The sequence below is a fragment of the Mustelus asterias genome, chromosome 7 (assembly GCF_964213995.1).
Source record: "Mustelus asterias chromosome 7, sMusAst1.hap1.1, whole genome shotgun sequence".
Lineage (NCBI taxonomy): Eukaryota > Metazoa > Chordata > Chondrichthyes > Carcharhiniformes > Triakidae > Mustelus > Mustelus asterias.
Window position 1 is genome coordinate 123,861,172 of NC_135807.1, and position 21,559 is coordinate 123,882,730.

Consider the following 21,559-nt stretch of genomic DNA (forward strand, 5'->3'; position numbering starts at 1 on the left):
CAATAGGCGATTCTTCACAGGCCACGTGACCGGGCAGAACCAATGGAGTGCAAGCGCGCAAACCTGGGCCAATTGGGAGCGAGGGCATGCATCCCCGGGGCTGGAAGCTTCAGTTGGAGTCAGGATTTTGTCAGGAGTAGACCTGTATAGTTGTGCTGTCAAATCCTTTGTTGTATGTAGTTCTTCTCTGTCAATAAGTCTTTTAGTGTGTTACTAGCCACATCGCTAGCCTTATGATAGAGAGCAGCGGGCTCCCCACTTGAGTAATCCATTCCCTTTTCAGACCTACTGAATTATGGCTTGATCCTGGATTAGATCCCTCAGAGATCCCAGATTTCAATGTGGATCATGAAGTGCGCTGAGATCACAAATGTCCCCTCCCACCATCACCTTCACATGGGGAGATCTATCCTGGTTAAGTGGATTGCAAAGAGATTTTCACCTCCATCAGGATTCTCCTTGTGCTTTTGGTGATTTCCGGGAATCCATTGCTACCTAGGCAGGAGATTCCTCAGGGAAATCCACCCATGGGCCGATTTTCCAGCTCCGTGTCCCATGAACTGAATGCTCCTGAAGTGCAAGGGTCAAGGAAAATGGGCAGGGATCAGCCTGTGCCCCTCGCTCACTTCTCTGGAATTTCCTGGGCTTTGTTGTCAGTTCTGCATCTGATTTGAGTTGATTTGATTTATTGTTATCACATGTAGTAGTATACAGTGAAAAGTATTGTTTCTTGCGCGCTATATGGGGAGGCGATGGCCCAGTAGTATTATCGCTAGATTATTAATCCAGAAACTCAGCTAATATTCTGGGGACCTGGGTTTGAATCCCGCCACGGCAGATGATGGAATTTGAATTCAATAAAAAAAATCTGGAATTAAGAATCTACTGATGACCATGAAACCGTTGTCAATTGTTGGAAAAACCCATCTGGATCACTAATGTCCTTTAGGGAAGGAAATCTGCCGTCCTTACCCAGTCTGGACTACATGTGACTCCAGATCCACAGCAATGTGGTTGACTCTCAACTGCCCTTGGGCAACTAGGGATGGGCAATAAATGCTGGCCAGCTAGCGACGCCCATGTCCCACAAATGAATAAAAAACAATACAGACTAAACATACCATACATAGAGATGGAAAGGAGAGGGTGCAGAATGTAGTGTTACAGTCATAGCTAAGATCAACTTAGTGCAAGATAGGTCCATTCAAAAGTCTGATGGCAGCAGGAGGAAGCTGTTCTTGAGTCGATTGGTACGTATCCTCAGACTTTTGTATCTTTTTCCCAACGAAAGAAGGTGGAAGAGAGAATGTCCGGGGTGTGTGGGGTCCTTGATTATGCTGGCTGCTTTTCCGAGGCAGTGGGAAGTGTAGCCAGAGTTAATAGGTGAGAGACTGGTTTGCGTGATGAACTGGGCTTTGTTCATGACCCTTTATAGTTTTTTGCGGTCTTGGTCAGAGCAGGAGCCATACCAAGCTGTGATACAATCAGAAAGGATGCTTTCTATGGTGCATCTGTAAAATTGGTGAGAGTTGTAGCAAACATGCTGAATTTCCTTAGCCTCCTGAGAAAGTAGAGGTGTTGGTGGGCTTTCTTAACTATAGCGTCGGCATGGGGGGACCAGGACAGGTTGTTGGTAATCTGGACACCTAGAAACTTGAAGTTCTCGACCATTTCCACTTCATCTCTATTGATGTAGACTGATGCATCTGGAGAATGTGCAGGTCAGAGGCTGCCATTTAAATGAAATGGGAGAGCCCATACCTGGAATAGTCGCTCATTTCTTGCTGATAATGTTTGCTGGGCCTCCAAGCAGAGGAGCACATGAGAAAGAGCTATAGCTTTGACTTGTCCCAGTCTTTGACCAGGGGGTCCACAATGCCCCAGGAGCAGGATCTGAGCCAAGTTTCAGTAATTATTCCCCCAACCCCCAAGGTTTAAGCTAAATCCAGTTGGGCTGCCAATCTACATCTGTCCTAATTGGTGAAAGGCAGTGAAGTAGCTCCTAGTCCCTCCCTGTCCATCCTTCACCCCCCTTCCATTCACAGGGTACTTGTGCTGGGGCTATGTCAGCCCATATAAACAGCCCAAGCAAGAAATAGGGAGGAAAAGACCATGGCAGTACAAGAACTCTACACTTTAGATTTGCTGCTCTTGTTTAGTGTTTGGGAATTGGCCCTCATAATCTTTCTTCTCCTTCTCCCTGATTTTCATTGGATCCTTATTACCAAAGATATGAATTTAACATGAAATAGATTGCTGCCTCCTGCTGCTACTATGGCTTCAGAAACTTATCTCCCTACAGACAAGCACTCTGACTTAAGGAGAACTTGAGGCAGGATGGAGGATGGCATATTGCACCCGTGCAGGTGGACATGGTAATCAAATTCCTCTGGAATGTACAGCTAGGAGAGCTTTTAAGAACTGTTTCCCAAGCCAGAGAGCTGGGATTGGAAGGATATACCAAAATGTTGCAAAAAGCCCTCTCTCTGTTGCTCTCTCTGAAATATTGTGCACTGATATTACAGAATAACCATCCAAAGAAGAGAAATTTAACTTTTGGGAATGAAATATGGAAATCTGCTCAATACGTCCACTTCCAGGAAGACAAATGAACTAAAGAACTAAAATGTGGAATCACCGCATCAAAACCAGCCAAGGAACAGTTAACTGTATATTTTTTAGATTGTTTATTTTCTCCCTGAAGTGTCAAAAATCCTTAAGTCTATCCTCGTATCCTACCATCTGTACTGGTGTTTTTGTGTGTAGAGCCCAAGTAATTTGTGTGATGTGTGAATGAGGGTTATAATTGGAGTAGTATTTTGTTTAATTTGGGAAGTAGGGCCAGTGAACGTACCTCGTTCTTTGACTTAAATTCAGAAAGTCTGTAGGATTAATTCTTTATAAGGTGCAAGTGTACAAGGTAGGACTTCTGCAATATTGACAAAGCACATCTTTGCTAAATTTGTGACAAAACCCCTTACAGCGAGTGGTAAAATGGGGCATTCAGTTTTTACCCCTCCTCACATGATCAGGTCAGGTTGAGAAGGCTTTATAAACAGAAGGAAAGAACACAAAGAAAAGAAGGTATACGTGGGGCGGCACGGTAGCACAGTGGTTAGCACTGCTGCTTCACAGCTCCAGGGTCCCGGGTTCGATTCCCGGCTCGGGTCACTGTCTGTGTGGAGTTTGCACATTCTCCTCGTGTCTGCGTGGGTTTCCTCCGGGTGCTCCGGTTTCCTCCCACAGTCCAAAGATGTGCGGGTTAGGTTGATTGGCCAGGTTAAAAAAAAAAAAAATTGCCCCTTAGAGTCCTGGGATGCGTAGGTTAGAGGGATTAGTGGGTAAAATATGTGGGGGTAGGGCCTGGGTGGGATTGTGGTCAGTGCAGACTCGATGGGCCGAATGGCCTCCTTCTGCACTGTAGGGTTTCTATGTTTCTATGATTTCTATGATAAACATTTATAAAACGCTGCTTAGAACCCAACTGGACTAAAGTGGGCAATTCTGGGCATGACACTTTAAGAAAGATGTCAAGGCTTTAGAGAGGGTGCAGAGGAGACTTGTTAATATTATATCAGGTCTGAAACACTTTTGCTACATGGAGAGAACACTGCGTTGTTCTCCTTGGAGCAGGGAAGGGTTGGGGGATATTTCACAGAGATGTTCAAATCTTGAAGGGTTTAGAATCGTAGAATCCCTACAGTACAGAAGGAGGCCATTCGGCCCATCGAGTCTGTACCGACCACAATCCCACCCAGGCCCTATTCCCGAAACCCCACACATTTATCTTGCTAATCCCCCTGACATTAGGGGCAATTTATCATGGCCAATCAACCTAACCTGCACATTTTTGGACTGTGGGAGGAAACTGGAGCACCCGGAGGAAGCCCACGCAGACACGGGGAGAATGTGCAAACTCTACACAGACAATCGAGTAAATAAGGGGAAACTGTTTCAAGTGGCAGAGGGATCAGTAAATTACAGGGTCTTGGGGAAAGGGCAATGGAGTGAGACTAACTGGATTGCTCTCGCAAACAGCTGGCACAATGTCCTCCTTCTGTGCTGTAGAAAGACCATGTTCACTCTACAGCTGTTCTAGAGCGGCAAACCTGAGAATGCTGTCGTTGGGCGCATATGAGACAATAAGACATAGGAGCAGAAGTGGGCCACTCAACCCATCGGGTCTGCTCCACCATTCAGTAAGATCATGACTGATCTGATATGATAAAATCCTCAAATACACTTTCCTGCCTTATCCTCACAACCCTTGATTCCCTTAAAATCTGTCTATCTCTGTCTGTATGTATATGGTTAATGTGGGACTGAGTGCCGTACCACCACATACTGATGTAGGAGAGCACATGACCCATCCCCAGGATCAGTTGAGTGTTGGACAGAGCTGTGTGTACCAGCAAACATGGAGCCAGCTCCTAGTTAGTACATTTTATGGTACATTTGTAAATAGTTCTAAGAGTCAAGAGTGACTTGCAGCTAACCTACGTATAACAAAAAGTTTTCTTCATACCTTCCACACTGTAACAAACACCCAACAACAGCTGCTATGCCCACACACATATGTTAATATTTCTTGTGTACTTGTTAAAATAACTGACTAATTTTAACTTGGGGACAAGAATAAACGAGGTGTGGTGACTTTTCATGGGATTTGTTGACTGGGAAATATTTCAATGTCGCAACATATGTCAGTTAAAGAGGGTCTATCCTTGCAGTGCCCACTCAGCCACGTCCCACCTCAATCTAACATGTTGCACCACAGGAAATATCACATTCCTTATATGTCCCACAAATAATATTTTTTCCAGCATTACATTTTCATTGTGCTTTCCTTTTAACATAATTCCAACTTCTTTATTTCAGGCTTTTATTTGAGTTTTTTGAAGCCCTGGATATTATGCTGGATAAAATCCTTCAAATTCAGTAAGCCCTTGGCACTGAATCTCGATTAAGGTATGATAGGTTACAGTATGTTGGTTTTCACTGTGTTTCTTTCTTTCTGACTCTTCCCCTTCCTCCCTTGACGTCTACGTTTCCGGTTCTGCGTGTAAGCTTTCAACCAATATTCACGATAACCCTGCCAATTCACGCAACTACCTTAGTTATAATTCCTCATGCCCCGCTTCCTGTAAGGACTCCATTCCATCCTCCCAGTTTCTCCGTTTCTTTCACTTCTGTTTGGACAATGCAACCTTCCATATCAGTGGTTCAGACATACCTTACTTTATCCTCAACTGAGGATTCTCCCCCATCGTGGTTGATGGGCGATTGTAAGCGATGAATCTATTTTGATTTGTTTCTCTTTAGCTGATTTTTCCTTCTTTTATTTTCTCCCTTATTCCTTCACTTTGATTTCAGGTGACAGCTGTTCAGGATGTCACTATTCACACCTGCTCTAAACTCATTTTTAGTTCCTTAACCTGTCCCATTATCCCTTTCTTTGGACTTAAACCATGAAATCATTTCTCATCTAAGGTAGGGATGTGTTCGGCGCAACTTGTGGGCCGAAGGGCCTGTTTGTGCTGTAGCTTTTCTATGTTCTATGTTCTATTCTCTCCTGCCTTCCACCCTATCACAGAACTTGCCTTTTGTTCTTTTTTACCACCTTGCACTTGCTCAGAATCAATTACATCTCTAACGTTTCCCAGTTCTGGTAAAGGTCACAGACCTGAAACATTGGCTGGATTCTCTGGCTTCCCTGCAGTATGTTTCTCGCGACGGGAAGCGGCGCACCATTGGCCAGTGGCAGGATCTTCTGGTCCCTCCGCTGTAGGTGGGATTTCCCATTGATTCCACCCCATGCCGCCAGGAAACCCACAGCAGGGGTGCACCGTCGGCAGGACCAGAAAATCCCGCCAGCCGGAATGTTCCAGTCATTAACTCTATTTCTCTCACCACAGCTGCTGCCAGAACTGCTGAGTTTTCCCAGCATTTTCTCTCTTCATTTCAGATTTCCAGCATCTTCAGTATCTTGCTTTAGTGTTAACATGCTCAGCATCATGTTTAGGTCCCTCCATGGCCTTGCCCTTTCCTGCGTCTGTACCCACCAATGACAACGCCTTTCCCCCCACAGGGCCATCTGTCACTTGATCTTCCATTTTGCTTTCGCTGAGCGCAGTCCTTTGTTCCCCTCTTAACACATTCTGCTTTCTTACCTTGACGCCACTATTATTACTTCTTTAGGCCTTACCCGGTCTGGCCTACATGTGACTCCAGGGCTACAGCAATGTGGTTGACATTGCCCTCCAAGGGCAACTAGTGATGGGCAATAGATGCTGGCCAAACAGCGATGCCCATGTCCCAAGACTGAATAAAGAGAATAAATACCATTAACACTCGCTTTGTCTTGTGTCCATGACATCTTTGTCAATCTCTCCATAGTTCTGACCTCTCGTTGACCTTGTATTTTGCCTCATATCCTCTATCCTCCCTCTCCAACTACATAATTCATTACATTTCACCCCCTCCTCAGTTCTGTAGGAGAGCCTTACGGACTCAAAATTTTAACACTGTTTCTCTCTCCACAAATGCTGCCGGACCTGCTGAGTTTAACCAGTATTTGTTGTTTTTACTCCAATAGAACATAGAACAGTACAGCACAGAACAGGCCCTTCGGCCCACGATGTTGTGCCGAGCTTTATCTGAAACCAAGATCAAGCTATCCCACTCCCTATCATCCTGGTGTGCTCCATGTGCCTATCCAATAACCACTTAAATGTTCCTAAAGTGTCTGACTCCACTATCACTGCAGGCAGTCCATTCCACACCCCAACCACTCTCTGCGTAAAGAACCTACCTCTGATATCCTTCCTTTTTCTCCCACCATGAACCCTATAGTTATGCCCCCTTGTAATAGCTCCATCCACCCGAGGAAATAGTCTTTGAACGTTCACTCTATCTATCCCCTTCATCATTTTATAAACCTCTGTTAAGTCTCCCCTCAGCCTCCTCCGCTCCAGAGAGAACAGCCCTAGCTCCCTCAACCTTTCCTCATAAGACCTACCCTCCAAACCAGGCAGCATCCTGGTAAATCTCCTCTGCACTCTTTCCAGCGCTTCCGCATCCTTCTTATAGTGAGGTGACCAGAACTGCACACAATATTCCAAATGTGGTCTCACCAAGGTCCTGTACAGTTGCAGCATAATACTTCTGTCTGATTGCTCGTATGTGAATCGCCTTGGTGAATGTTTGAACGGTAAAAGTATTATTGAAGTGTAAATGACTGTAACGGGGATTCTGGCAACCCCTGTCAGCATCTCTTTCGCACTCCCTTTACAGTTTGTTGAAACATCTCACACAATCACAATGAGCTGACCTTCCTGTCCTGAAACACAGGTCTGACAGTGACCTTGGGCGGGATTTTCCGGCCTGCTCGGCCCATGGCCGGAAAATCCCACTCGAGGTCAACAGACCTTTGCATGATCCGTCCCCCCGCCTGCTACGATTCCCGTGGCTGGCGGGACGGGAAAATTTCACCCCTTGTGTCTGTGTGTTCCCCAGAATCACCAACTTGTTCCTCTGCTATTTCCCTTCAATAAACTCCCTGCATTCCAATGATTAGTGTCCATTTCCCGCTGTGCTCTGTGTATCAAGCAAATTTGATCATTCGGAAACCAGTTGAGCATGAACTGAGCAGTGGAGGGTTGGGGCAGCACGGTGGCACAGTGGTTAGCACTGCTGCCTCACAGTGCCAGGGACCCAGGTTCAATTCCGGCCTTGGGTGACTGTCTGTGTGGAGTTTGCACGTCCTCGTGTCTGCGTAGGTTTCCTCTGGGTGTTCCAGTTTCCTCCCACAGTCCAAAGATGTGCAGGTTAGGTGGATTGGCCATGTTAAATTGCCCCTAAGTAGCTTAGGAGGATTAGTGGGGTAAATATGTGGGGTTATGGGGATGGAGCCTACGTTAGATGCTCTATCAGAGAGTTGGTGCACATTCAATGGACCGAATGGCCTCCTTCGGCACTGTAGGGATTCTACAAATATCCCCCATTTGGAACTAGACAAGGGCTCAATTTCTGCTTCCAAGTCAGGTGTGCAGAATGTGGAAATCTCCCAACTCCCCAAACTTGACTTGGGAGAAACTTCCCTAAATGGTCAGATTGTCTTTCCAGAGTGGGGAGGTGTATGCTGGACTCAGGTCACCACCCACCAACCCCAGCCCCCTTCCCCCATCACCAAACCAGGTCAGAGACAGCCAAAGGGCTGCCAAGTGTCAAGACTTTTCCCTCACACTTCCACGTAGTCCCCATGTCCCATCCATGTCCCATCCATGCCAACCCATCTCTCCACCCACCCCAAAAGCCCTTCATAGTGTCCATTCCATCCCATGTCGCTCTACCACCTACCGTCGCTCCTCATGCCAACATATGCCCCTTGTTTTCGATGGCAATCCTTTAACCTGCTGAACATCTCACCCCCACCCCACTCTTGTGTGAATATGTTTCCAAACTTCCAGTTCACCCTTGGCCCTGGTTCCTATCTACCACTCCCAACTATTCAGCATATTTTCCAGGCTTCCAGCCACTAAAATAATCCACCTGTCCAGCCCACTGAAAGTATTAATATTTTTCCATCTTCTCCACACACTTGCTGAGGTATTTCATGCTCTCCAGTATCTATTCTCCGCCTCTCCTCATTCCTCTCCTTTGTCCTTACTTCCTGGTTCCTCTTCCACTTTCTTATTCCATCCCACCCTTATTCACCCTATCGTACTCCTCCTCCCATCCCACCCATGTAATCTCTCCTCTCCTCTCCCATTCTCCTTTCTCCAGTCTTCAGTTAGCCCCTGACCTCGAATCCTGCTTCGCCTCAGACTTGCATTTGGCCTCAAATCCCTGTGCGCGACACCACGGAAAATGGACCGGTTAAACAATTAATACACTTCCCACTAGCTGACCCTGAGAAAAGTGAGCACATTGGGCCACCGTCAACTATCTGAGTAGTTCTGTTTGTAAATATGTAGGATTACTGAAAAAAGAGACCTGCTGTCGAAGCTTTGCATCTTGGACTCATCAGGCCCTAATTCACAAGAATACCATCTGTAAAGGGAACAACAATTTATGCAATTTTGTTGTTCGAGCTAGGGCTGTTCTCTCTGGAGCGGAGGAGGCTGAGGGGAGACTTAATAGAGGTTTATAAAATGATGAAAGGGATAGATAGAGTGAACGTTCAAAGACTATTTCCTCGGGTGGATGGAGCTATTACAAGGGGGCATAACTATAGGGTTCATGGTGGGAGATATAGGAAGGATATCAGAGGTAGGTTCTTTACGCAGAGAGTGATTGGGGTGTGGAATGAACTGCCTGCAGTGATAGTGGAGTCAGACACTTTAGGAACATTTAAGCGGTTATTGGATAGGCACATGGAGCACACCAGGATGATAGGGAGTGGGATAGCTTGATCTTGGTTTCAGATAAAGCTCGACACAACATCGTGGGCCAAAGGGCCTGTTCTGTGCTGTACTGTTCTATGTTCTATGTTCTATTTTACAATTGGTATATTTACAAATCTGTCCTGATGACTGCAAAACTAAGCTTTGACAGCATGTCTCTGTTCTAACTAATAATTAAGTTCTCTATCAGCAAATGACTAAACATGCAGGGTTTTTCCAGTCAAGCATGGTCCTATCTCGTGATCATTCACATTTCTTCCATGACTTGTGTTCAATCCATTCCATGTTTTGTAATAGAAGCAGTCAGTTAGGTAGATGAATGACTTTGGGCATTTTCATTGGAGATAAGATCTTATAGCTCATGAAATGCTGTGATAAGCATTATATTCTGAGTTGTTTATAATTGGATTTCTTCTATCCATATCAGCTCATTGTGAAATTTGAAACGGCTAAATTTATGTCCCCTCTGCCACATAATATTAGGCATCAGAACGTGTAGATTCTGAATCTTCATCATTCCGACACATTCACAGACTCCCGGGTGAGAATTAGTGTGAAAGTATTGCATTTGTCAACTACAGTTCCAGAATGTTCAATTTACTGCCAGTCAAGGTTCCCCAGGAACTGATGCAAACTCTGCCGCATGTTGGCCTGTAACCTGTGCTGAAGTTAAGTGTAGTAAACACGTGTGTGTTTATGGTGTGAGAAACAATGTCACTGTCCCATGGAGTAGTCACTCACAGTGAAAACGAGTGATTAAAATACGGGAAGTATCACTTTGTCAGATGCTGACACATTCTAACGTTAATCAAAATGTTCTCAGTTCTGAATATTTTAGAATCTATCCTTGCTAGCAGCAAGTAGGGGAGGCCAGTGGATGTGCACAACAACACATTGATATGGTGAATATTACTTCACTAGGCAGGTGCAATGTGACTCCCGAGGAACCCACCCGGGGCAGGCGATGGCCCAGTGGTATTATCATAAAATCATAAAAACCCTACAGTACAGAAAGAGGCCATTCGGCCCATCGAGTCTGCACCGACCACAATCCCACCCAGGCCCTACCCCTACATCCCTACATATTTACCCACTAATCCCTCTAACCTAACCTAAGGGCAATTTTTAGCATGGCCAATCAACCTAACCCGCACATCTTTGGACTGTAGGAGGAAACCGGAGCACCCGGAGGAAACCCACGCAGACACGAGGAGAATGTGCAAACTCCACACAGACAGTGACCCAAGCCTGGAATCGAACCCAGGTCCCTGGAGCTGTGAAGCAACAGTGCTAACCAGTGTGCTACCGTGCCGTCCATTATTGCTAGACTATTAATCCAGAAACTCGGCTAAAGTTCTGGGGACCCGGGTTCCAATCTCAGCACGGCAGATGGTGGAATTTGAATTCAATAAAAAGATATCTGGAATTAAGAATCTACTGATGATCATGAAACTATTATCAGTAAAACCCATCTGGTTCACTAATGTCCTTTAGGGAAGGAAATCTGCCATCCTTACTTGGTCTGGCCTACATGTGACTCCAGAGCCACAGCAACATGGTTGACGCTCAACTGTCCTCCAAGGGCAACTGGGGATGGGCAATAAATGCTGGCCAGCCAGCAACGCCCATGTCCCATGAATGAATTTAAAAAATGAGTCATGAAGCATTGATTAACCCTTTAATTTACAGCTCACACTAAACCACGCGTCCTCAACAATTCTTCCTTTACCTGTCTCAACATTCCAAATGGGCCATTTTGATTGGGCGGCACGGTAGCACAGTGGTTAGCACTGCTGCTTCACAGCTCCAGGGTCCCGGGTTCGATTCCTGGCTCGGGTCACTGTCTGTGTGGAGTTTGCACATTCTTCTCGTGTCTGCGTGGGTTTCCTCCGGGTGCTCCGGTTTCCTCCCACAGTCCAAAGATGTGCGGGTTAGGTTGATTGGCCAGGTTAAAAATTGCCCCTTAGAGTCCTGGGATGCGTAGGTTAGAGGGATTAGCGGGTAAATATGTGGGGGTAGGGCCTGGGTGGGATTGTGGTCGGTGCAGACTCGATGGGCCGAATGGCCTCCTTCTGCACTGTAGGGTTTCTATGATTTCTATGAGTCCCAAGATATCAAAGCTAGGGTTAAGACTTATGTAAAGTGGGATACTGCTGTGGTGAACCATCGTTGGTTCACCACTGGGGGTTGTTATTATGTTACTGTTGGGCTAGGGTGTTGTTACTGTGGGGGTTGTACAATGTTGTTGGGTTAGGGTGTTTACCTGTTATAAGTGTTATCATGGCACATTCCAGTGGGATCCCGCCTCCGGTGGCGAGGTATAAGACCCTCTGCTCCGGCAGGACCCCTTCAGTCTGAACTGGTGTATTCGTGTTAGTAGTTCCATTGTTACACAATAAAAGCCTTCAATATCGAAGCCTTGGTTCCACGTGCTTAATTGTCGCACATCAATTTTATTGTGTAACAGAAAACTCACAGCTGTACAAAAAAAGAGTATGGAACAGATCTTAAAACCGGATCGTCTGACACTGGACCCACGTGCGGTCGGTGCCGCTAACACATTCGACCATTGGTGGAAGTGTTTCGAGGACTACCTGGCAGCCTCGGTAGCTATCACTACAGACAGTGATAAACTCCAGGTCCTCCACGCAAGGGTAAGCGACACGATTTATCTCGCCATTCGTGCAGCTCCCACTTACCCGGGTGCCGTCGAGCTCCTAAAAAAACGATACACGAAGCCACCCAACGAGATACACGCTCGTTACCTCCTCGCTACACAACGTCGGCAGTCGGGCGAAACCATGGAGGACTACGCCAATGAGCTCCTGCAGCTTGCCAGGGGTTGCGATTGTAAAGACGTATCAGCCGAACAATATATGTACGACCTCGCCCGAGACGCGTTCGTAGCAGGGGTAGGGTCCTCGTACATCAGGCTTAAATTGCTGGAAAAGGGGAAACTCGACTTGACCCAAGCAATGGAGATGGCCGTGATGCTGGAAGCGGCGTCGAAGAGCTTGGCGCTGTACCCCGAGGACCACGTGCAGTCAACGTGGCTGGAGCAAGCTCAGCTCCCTCCTCGCCCCGCTGACCCGCGCTCCCAGATCGATCCGACGACGGCGGCAGCTCCAGGTGGCCAGCGATGCTATTTTTGTGGTGGGGCCAAGCATCCACGGCAACAGTGTCCGGCAAGAACGGCAATCTGCAGCCAGTGCGGTAAAAAAGGCCACTACGGCAAAGTCTGCAGGTCCAAGCCTAAAAACGGCAGTGCAGCTTGTAACCCTCCAGAACGGAGACAATCTCCTTCGGCGTCGCAGTACCCACGAGGTCCGACCACGTGCGAACCCAGGACGGCGCCATCGTGGCTGACGGAGGAGGAGGAAGACCACCAGGAGTCGCTGCGTTTGGCGCCCTCGCCCACGTGCGATTCATGGGGGCGGCCATCATGGTCCACGACGACTAGGAGCGACCAGCAGGGGTCCTCAGCATCAACATCGGCAGCATGCAGTGACGCCCAGGGGCCAACGGTGGCGTCGATCTCCCTGGACCAGACCAGGCACTACAGACTTGAAAATTCCATGATGGATATAAAGGTTAGTGGTCGAACTGGGAATTGTCTGTTTGACAGTGGGAGCACCGAAAGTTTCATACACCCTGAAACTGCTAAAAGGTGTGGACTCCGGGTTCTCCGTGCCAAGCAGACAATTTCCATGGCATCACGGTCCCGGTCTGTACCGATCCAAGGACGATGTATGGTAACTCTTGAGGTACAGGGCACAATTTACGAGCAATACAGGCTCCTTGTGTTACCTCACCTTTGTGCGCCAATTCTCCTCGGACTAAACTTTATGGTCCACATGAAGAGTGTGATCCTACAGTACGGTGGGCCACTCCCTTCACTGGCAGTAGGGAATCAGCCGCAGCCTCCAAATTGCCCAAAGCGCCCCGCATGCAATCTATCCACCCTGAAAATCACTACACCATCCCTTTTTAAAAATCTGGTACCTGGCTGCAAGCCCATCGCTACTAAAAGTAGGCGTTACAGCGCTGAGGACCGGATCTTTATTAGATCTGAGGTTCAGCGGCTCCTCAAGGAAGGGATCATACAGGCCAGTGCTAGTCCGTGGAGAGCGCAGGTCGTGGTAGTCAAAAGCGGGAACAAACCTTGGATGGTCATCGACTATAGTCAGACCATTAATCGTTATACGCAGCTGGATGCGTATCCTCTCCCGCGCATTTCTGATATGGTCAATCAGATTGCGCAGTACCGAGTGTTTTCTACCATAGACCTTAAGTCCGCCTACCATCAACTCCCCATCCGCCCAGAGGACCGACAATATACGGCTTTTGAGGCGGATGGTCGTCTATACCAATTCCTCAGGGTTCCATTTGGTGTCACCAATGGGGTCTCGGTCTTCCAGCGTGCTATGGACCGAATGGTGGACCAGAACGGGTTGCGGGCTACCTTCCCGTACCTGGATAACGTCACCATCTGCGGCCATGACCAGCAGGACCACGACACGAATCTCCAACACTTTCTGCGCACTGCATCTCGCCTGAATCTGACCTATAACAGGGAGAAGTGCGTATTCCGTACGCGCAGGTTAGCCATCCTCGGATACGTGGTGGAAAACGGGGTCATTGGCCCTGATCCAGACCATATGCGCCCACTTACTGAACTTCCCTTGCCCGCTAGCATGAAAGCACTGAGGAGATGCCTCGGGTTCTTTTCGTATTATGCACAGTGGGTCCCCAACTACGCGGACAAAGCTCGTCCGCTCATTAAGTCCACGACCTTCCCACTTACGCCGGAGGCCCAATTGGCCTTCAAGGCTTTGAAAAGCGACATCTCGAAAGCCACGATGCACGCGGTGGATGAATCCATCCCTTTCCAGGTGGAGAGTGATGCATCTGATTTCGCCCTAGCCGCCACACTAAACCAGGCAGGCAGGCCCGTCGCGTTCTTTTCCCGCACCCTTCAAGGCCCCGAAATTCGGCACTCAGCGGTGGAGAAGGAGGCTCAGGCCATTGTGGAGGCAGTCAGACACTGGCGCCATTACCTGGCAGGGAAGCGGTTCACCCTGATCACGGATCAACGATCCGTGGCGTTTATGTTCAGCAACACGCAGAGGGGCAAGATCAAGAACGATAAGATCTTGCGGTGGAGAATTGAGCTCTCCACCTATAATTACGATATTATGTATCGTCCAGGGAAGCTCAATGAGCCCTCGGATGCCCTCTCGCGCGGAACATGCGCCATCATGCAGGAGGACCGCTTGAAGGCTCTCCACAATGATCTGTGTCATCCTGGAGTCACCAGACTCTACCACTTCGTCAAAGCCCGCAACCTGCCCTACTCGGTGGAGGATGTCAGGTCAGTGACGAGAAGCTGTCGGATTTGCGCAGAATGCAAACCACACTTTTATCGACCAGACCGGGCACAATTGGTCAAGGCCACTCGCCCTTTTGAGAGGCTGAGTGTGGATTTTAAGGGCCCCCTTCCCTCAACGGACCGGAATGTCTATTTCCTCAACATAATAGACGAGTATTCCCGGTTTCCGTTTGTTGTCCCCTGTGCGGACACGTCGACTGCCACCGTCATCAAGGCATTCAGTGAGCTTTTTACCCTGTTCGGGTACCCCTGCTACATTCATAGCGACAGGGGCTCATCGTTCATGAGCAACGACTTGAGGCAATTCCTGCTCTCATTCGGGATTGCCTCTAGTAGAACCACGAGCTACAACCCTAGGGGTAACGGACAGGTGGAAAGGGAGAATGCTACAGTCTGGAAGGCTGTCCTACTGGCACTGAAATCCAGGGGCCTTCCAGTCTCCCGTTGGCAGGAGGTCCTTCCAAATGCGCTCCATTCTATCCGCTCCCTCCTGTGTACGGCAACCAATGCTACTCCCCACGAGAGGATGTTCTCATTCCCTCGGAAGTCGTCCTCGGGAACCTCATTGCCAGCCTGGTTGACGTACCCAGGACCCGTCCTTCTGCGGCGACATGTGAGGGCTCGCAGGTCCGACCCCTTGGTCGAACCGGTCCAACTCCTCCACGCCAACCCTCAGTATGCCTATGTGGCATATCCTGACGGGCGAGAGGACACTGTCTCCATTAGAGACCTGGCGCCCGCAGGGGACGTAGCAACTCCTGTCGCTCCTATTCCCCCAGTCACGAATCCACTACTCCTCATTGCTTCCCCAGACGTGGCGCGGTCAGCACCGGGACCAGTGCATAACACTTTTACTCCCATGTACAGCTTGCCTGAGACTCGGAGATCGGCGCCACCATCATCACCACCACCACCACCACCAAAGGTTCCAGGATCCCCTGCACCATCGCCTCACCAGGGCCAGCCGGCCCGGGAGTCCTTGAGGGGACAGCCAGACGTTGTTTTGGAAAGAACGCCACCGCAAGCACCTGCTCCGGTTTCGCAACCGGTGTTGAGGAGATCACAGCGTCGGTGCGGTCCTCCAGACCGTCTGGACTTGTGAATTCTGTTTATATGACCTGTTTTTTTCTTGCACCCCTCCACCTTTTGTTCTTAAAGGAGGGGTGAATGTGGTGAACCATCGTTGGTTCACCACTGGGGGTTGTTATTATGTTACTGTTGGGCTAGGGTGTTGTTACTGTGGGGGTTGTACAATGTTGTTGGGTTAGGGTGTTTACCTGTTATAAGTGTTATCATGGCACATTCCAGTGGGGTCCCGCCTCCGGTGGCGAGGTATAAGACCCTCTGCTCCGGCAGGACCCCTTCAGTCTGAACTGGTGTATTCGTGTTAGTAGTTCCATTGTTACACAATAAAAGCCTTCAATATCGAAGCCTTGGTTCCACGTGCTTAATTGTCGCGCATCAACTGCTGCCTCACACGGAATATTATGGGAAGGCAGTGGCATTGTGGTATAGTTGCTGGGCTAGTAGAGGCCCAGGGCCACGCTCTGACGACCGAGATTTGAATCCCAACACGGCAGATGGTAGAATTTGAAACCAATAAATATCTGGAATTACAAATGATGACCATGAAACAGTTGTCAATTGTTGTTAAAAACCCATCTGGTTCACTAATGCCCTTAAGGCCACACCAGAGCCAGAATCAGAGGTGGGCAAGAAATACAAGGAGCCCCATCGGCCCCCATGCCAGCTCCCCCGCTCCATCCTAGCCTCGATCAGGTCATTATTATGGGCTATCCACCCATATATGCCTGTTGCTGACACAGCTGATTAACGGTCCCTTATGGCCAATTAAAGGAGACTTTTCAGTTGGCCTCCAGCTTCCTGAAGTTAGCAGGACCGGCTTAACTGGCTGCAGAGGCAGCTTCCTGGCGATGGGTGCTGCAGTAGCCCCAGGCTACCCTGTGGAAAGGTTTCACTGCCCAGAGAGACAGCCTGGCTGCGAAAGTCACTTTTAATTTAAACTTTAAAAATGTCGGAGTGAGAGCACCTTCATTTAAATCACCCTTTAAACTGCTGTAGGCCATGTGGTGAATGTACACCCATAGTGCTGCTTGGGAGGGAGTTCCAATTTCTGACCCAACAACAGTGAAGAAACGATGATACATTTCCAAGTCAGTGTTGTTACAATTGAATAAGACGTTGGTGAGACCACATCTGGAATATTGTATCCAGTTTTGATCTCTGTACTTGAGGAAAGATGAGGCAGTTCAGAGGAGGTTCAGCAGATTGATTCCGGGAATGAGAGGGCTGTCACCATGATCAGGTTAAATGGCGGAGCGGGCTCAAAAAGTTGAATTGCCTACTCCCACTCCTAATTCCTATGTTCCTAAGTCAGGATGATGAGTGGCTTGGAGGGGAGATTCCAGGTGATGGTGTTTCCATGTATATGCTGCCCTTGTCATTCCATGTGGTAGTGGTCTTGGTCTTGCAAGGTGCTGTCAATGGAGCCTTGGTGAGTTGATGCAGTGCATCTCGTGGTTGGTATACACGGCTGCTACTGTGCGTTGGTTGTGGATAGATTCAATATTGAAGGTGGTGAAGGGGATGTCAATCAAATGGTCTGCTTTGCCCTGGATGGTGTTGTTGATTTCTAATACCTTCTTTGACTGAATTCTTTGAAGGGGTAACCAAGAAGGTAGATGAGGGCAGTGCAGTTGATGTTGTCTACATGGACTTTAGCAAGGCCTTTGACAAGATACTGCATGGTAGATTGTTGCATAAGGTTAAATCTCACGGGATCCAGGTGAGGTAGCCAAATGGATAGAACATTGGCTTCTTGACAGAAGCCAGAGGTGGTTATAAAGGGTTATTTTTCAAACTGGAGGCCTGTGACCAGCAGTGTGCCTCAGGGATCGGTGCTGGGTCCACTGTTATTTGTCATTTATATTAATGATTTGAATGAGAATTTGCAGATGACACCAAAATTGGTGGCATAGTGGACAGTGAAGTTATCTAGGATTGCAATGGGATCTTGATCAATTGGGCCAGTGGGCTGATGAATGGCAGATGGAGTTTAATTTAGATAAATGTGAGGTGGTGTATTTTGATCGATCGAACCAGGGCAGGACTTCCCTGGTAATGGTAGGGCGTTGGGGAGAGTTACAAAACAGAGATCTAGCGGTACATGTTCATAGCTCCTTGAAAGTGGAGGCACAGGTGGACAGAGTGGTGAAGAAGGCATTCGGCATGCTTGGTTTCATTGGTCAGAACATTGAGTACAGGAGTTGGGACGTCTTGTTGAAGTTGTACAAGACATTGGTGAGGCTACACTTGGAATACTATGTACAGTTCTGGTCACCCTATTATAGAAAGGATATTACTGAACTAGAAAGATTGCAAAAAAGATTTACTAGGATGCTACCAGGACTTGGTGGTTTGAGTTATAAGGAGAGGCTGGATAGACTGGGATTTTTTTCTCTGGAGCGTAGGAGACTTAGGGGTGACCTTATAGCGGTCTATAAAATAATGAGCGGCATAGATCAGCTGGATAGTCAATATCTTTTCCCAAAGGTAGGGGAGGCTAAAACTAGAGGACAGAGGTTTAAGGTGAGAGGGGAGAGATAAAAAGGGGCAACTTTTTCACACAGAGGGTGGTGAGTGTCTGGAACAAGCTGCCAGATGTAGTAGGAGAGGTGGGTACTTAACTTATTTGACAGTCTCCTGGGCAGTGCCGCATAGGTGTTAAGGGTAAGATCCTGGCATGGATAGAGAATTGGTTGACTAGCAGAAGGCAGAAAGTGGGGATAAAGAAGTCCTTCTCAGGATGACAGCCAATGACTAGTGGTGTGCCTCAGGGGTCAGTACTGGGACCACAACTTTTCACAATATACATTAACGGTTTGGAGGAAGGAACTGAAGGCACTGTTGCTAAGTTTGCAGATGATACAAAGATATGTAGAGGGACAGGAAGTATTGAGGAAGCAGGGAGGCTGCAGAAGGACTTGGAAAGGTTAGGAGAGTGGACAAAGAAATGGCAGATGGAATACAATGTGGAAAAGTGTGAGGTCATGCACTTTGGAAGGAGGAATGGAGGCATAGACTATTTTCTAAATGGGAAAATGCTTAGGAAATCAGAAACACAAAGGGACTTGGGATTCATTGTTCAAGACTCTCTTAAGATTAACGTGCAGGTTCAGTCGGCAGTTAGGAAAGCAAATGCAATGTTAACATTCATGTCGAGAGGGCTCGAATACAAGAGCAGGGATGTACTTCTGAGGCTGTATAAAGCTCTGGTCAGACCCCACTTGGAGTATTGTGAGCAGTTTTGGCCCCATATCTAAGGATGGATGTGCTGGCCTTGGAAAGGGTCCAGAGGAGGTTCACAAGAATGATCCCTGGAATGAAGAGCTTGTCGTATGAGAAACGGCTAAGGACTCTGGGTCTTTACTCGTTGGAGTTTAGAAGAATGAGGGGGGCTCTTGTTGAAACTTACAGGATACTGCGAGGCCTGGATAGAGTGGACGTGGAGAGGATGTTTCCACCTGTAGGAAAAACTAGTAGAACCAGAGGGAACAAGCTCAGACTAAAGGGACAATCCTTTAAAACAGAGATGAGGAGGAATTTCTTCAGCCAGAGAACGGTGAATCTGTGGAACTCTTTGCCGCAGAAGGCTGTGGAGGCCAGGTCATTGAGTGTCTTTAAGACAGAGATAAATAGGTTCTTGATTGATAAGGGGTTCAGTGGTTTGGGGAAAAGGCAGGAGATTGAGGATAAGAAAAAAATCAGCCATGATTGAATGGCAGAGCAGACTCGATGGGCCGAGTGGCCTAATTCTGCTCCTATGTCTTATGGTCTTTAGGTTACAATTTTGTCTTTTAAAAAGTGTTTAGACAATTACATGGGTAAGATGGGTATAGAGGGCCAAATGCGGGCAATTGGGACTAGTGGGTTAAAAAAAGGGGCAGTATGGACAAGTTGGGCCGAAGGGCCTGTTTCCATGCTGTAAACCTCTATGACTCTATGACTCTAAGTTGTCTGCTTTGCCCTGGATGGTGTTGGTGGTGTTCTAATACCTTCTTAGGTAGCACTCTCACCAACCTTTACAGATGCATCATTGAAAGCATTCTTTCTGGTTGTATCACATCTTGGTATAGCTCCTGCTCTGTCCAAGACTGCAAGAAACTACAAAGGGGCTTGAATGAAGTCCAGTCCATCACACAAACCAGCCTCCCACCCATTGACTCTGTCTACACTTTCCGCTGCCTCGGAAAAGCAGCCAGCATAATTAAGGACCCCACGCACCCCGGACATTCTCTCTTCCACATTCTTCCATTGGGAAAAAGATACAAAAGTCTGAGGACACGTCCCAACCGACCCAAGAACAGCTTCTTCCCTGCTGCTGTCAGACTTTTGAATGGACCTACCTCTCACTAAGTTAATCTTTCTCTACATCCCTGCTATGGCTATAACTCTAAATTCTGCACTCTCTCTTTTTTCTTTCTCTATGAACGGTATGCTTTGTCTGTATAACGTGCAAGAAACAATACTTTTCACAGCATACTAATACATGTGACAATGATAAATCAAATCAAATCAAGCTCAGAGTTAAAATTTAATTGCTAATGTTTCTGTAAAGCACTTTGGAATATCATACTGTGTTAAAGATGCTGGGCAAGATTCTCCGGCCTCCCAGCCATGTGTTTCCCACCAGCGGGAGGTGGCACGTTGTTTGCTAGTGGCGGGATTCTCTGATCCCACTGCTGTCAATGAGAATTCCCATCGATGTCACCCAACACCAGCGGGAAATCTATGGGCGGGGATGTGCTTCAGGCAGGACTGGATGATCCTGCAGGCGGGAATGGCTGGAGAATTCCAGCCGCTATGTTAATACAAATTGGTTTTGAGAAGGGTACTGAAAATTTTCACTGTCTAGTTTCTTTGTTTATTCTTTCATGGATGTAAACACAACTGGAACGGCCAGTATTTGTTACCCATCCCTAATTGCCCTTGAACTGACTGGCTTGTTAAGCCATTTCCTAGAGTACTTATGAGTCAACCACAGAACTGTGGGGTTACAGTCACATGTAGGCCAGACCAGGTAAGGATGGCAGATTTCTTTCCCGAAAGGACATTAATGAACCAGATGGGTTTTTTGACAATCAATGGTAGTTTGACAGTCAACATTGCTGAGACTCCAGATTTTATTAATTACATTTAAATTCCACTTGCTGCCGTAGGATTTGAACTCATCTCCCCAGCACACTCGCACAGGCCCCTGGATTACCAATCCAGTGACATTACCATTCAGCCATTGTGTTGTCCCAAAGCTTAACGATTTGGTAGGGGGTGCAGGAAATGAAATCATTCAAGGTAATTTAACTCTGCTGTGATTCACACATCCCAAAAATATTGGGGATAATTTAGCAGCATGATTTATACAAAAATTGGATTACATTTTAACCATGTTACATGTTAACGTGCTAAAAATGAGATATTAGAGTGTGTCCCTCAGAAAATCCAACTATTGCTGTACAGATAAATTAATCAATGAGTTTAATGTTAACTGATAGCAGATTGAAGATTCCGTTCAACCATTCTGCCTTGGGATTGGCAGTTACAGAATATAAACTAAGGATATTGAACAAGCTAAAATAAAAATCTGTGTCGTGTGTGATACATTGCGAGTTATAGAATCCCTACAGTGCAGAAAGAGACCATTCAACCCATCGAGCCTGCGTTGACAACAATACTACCCGGGCCCTAT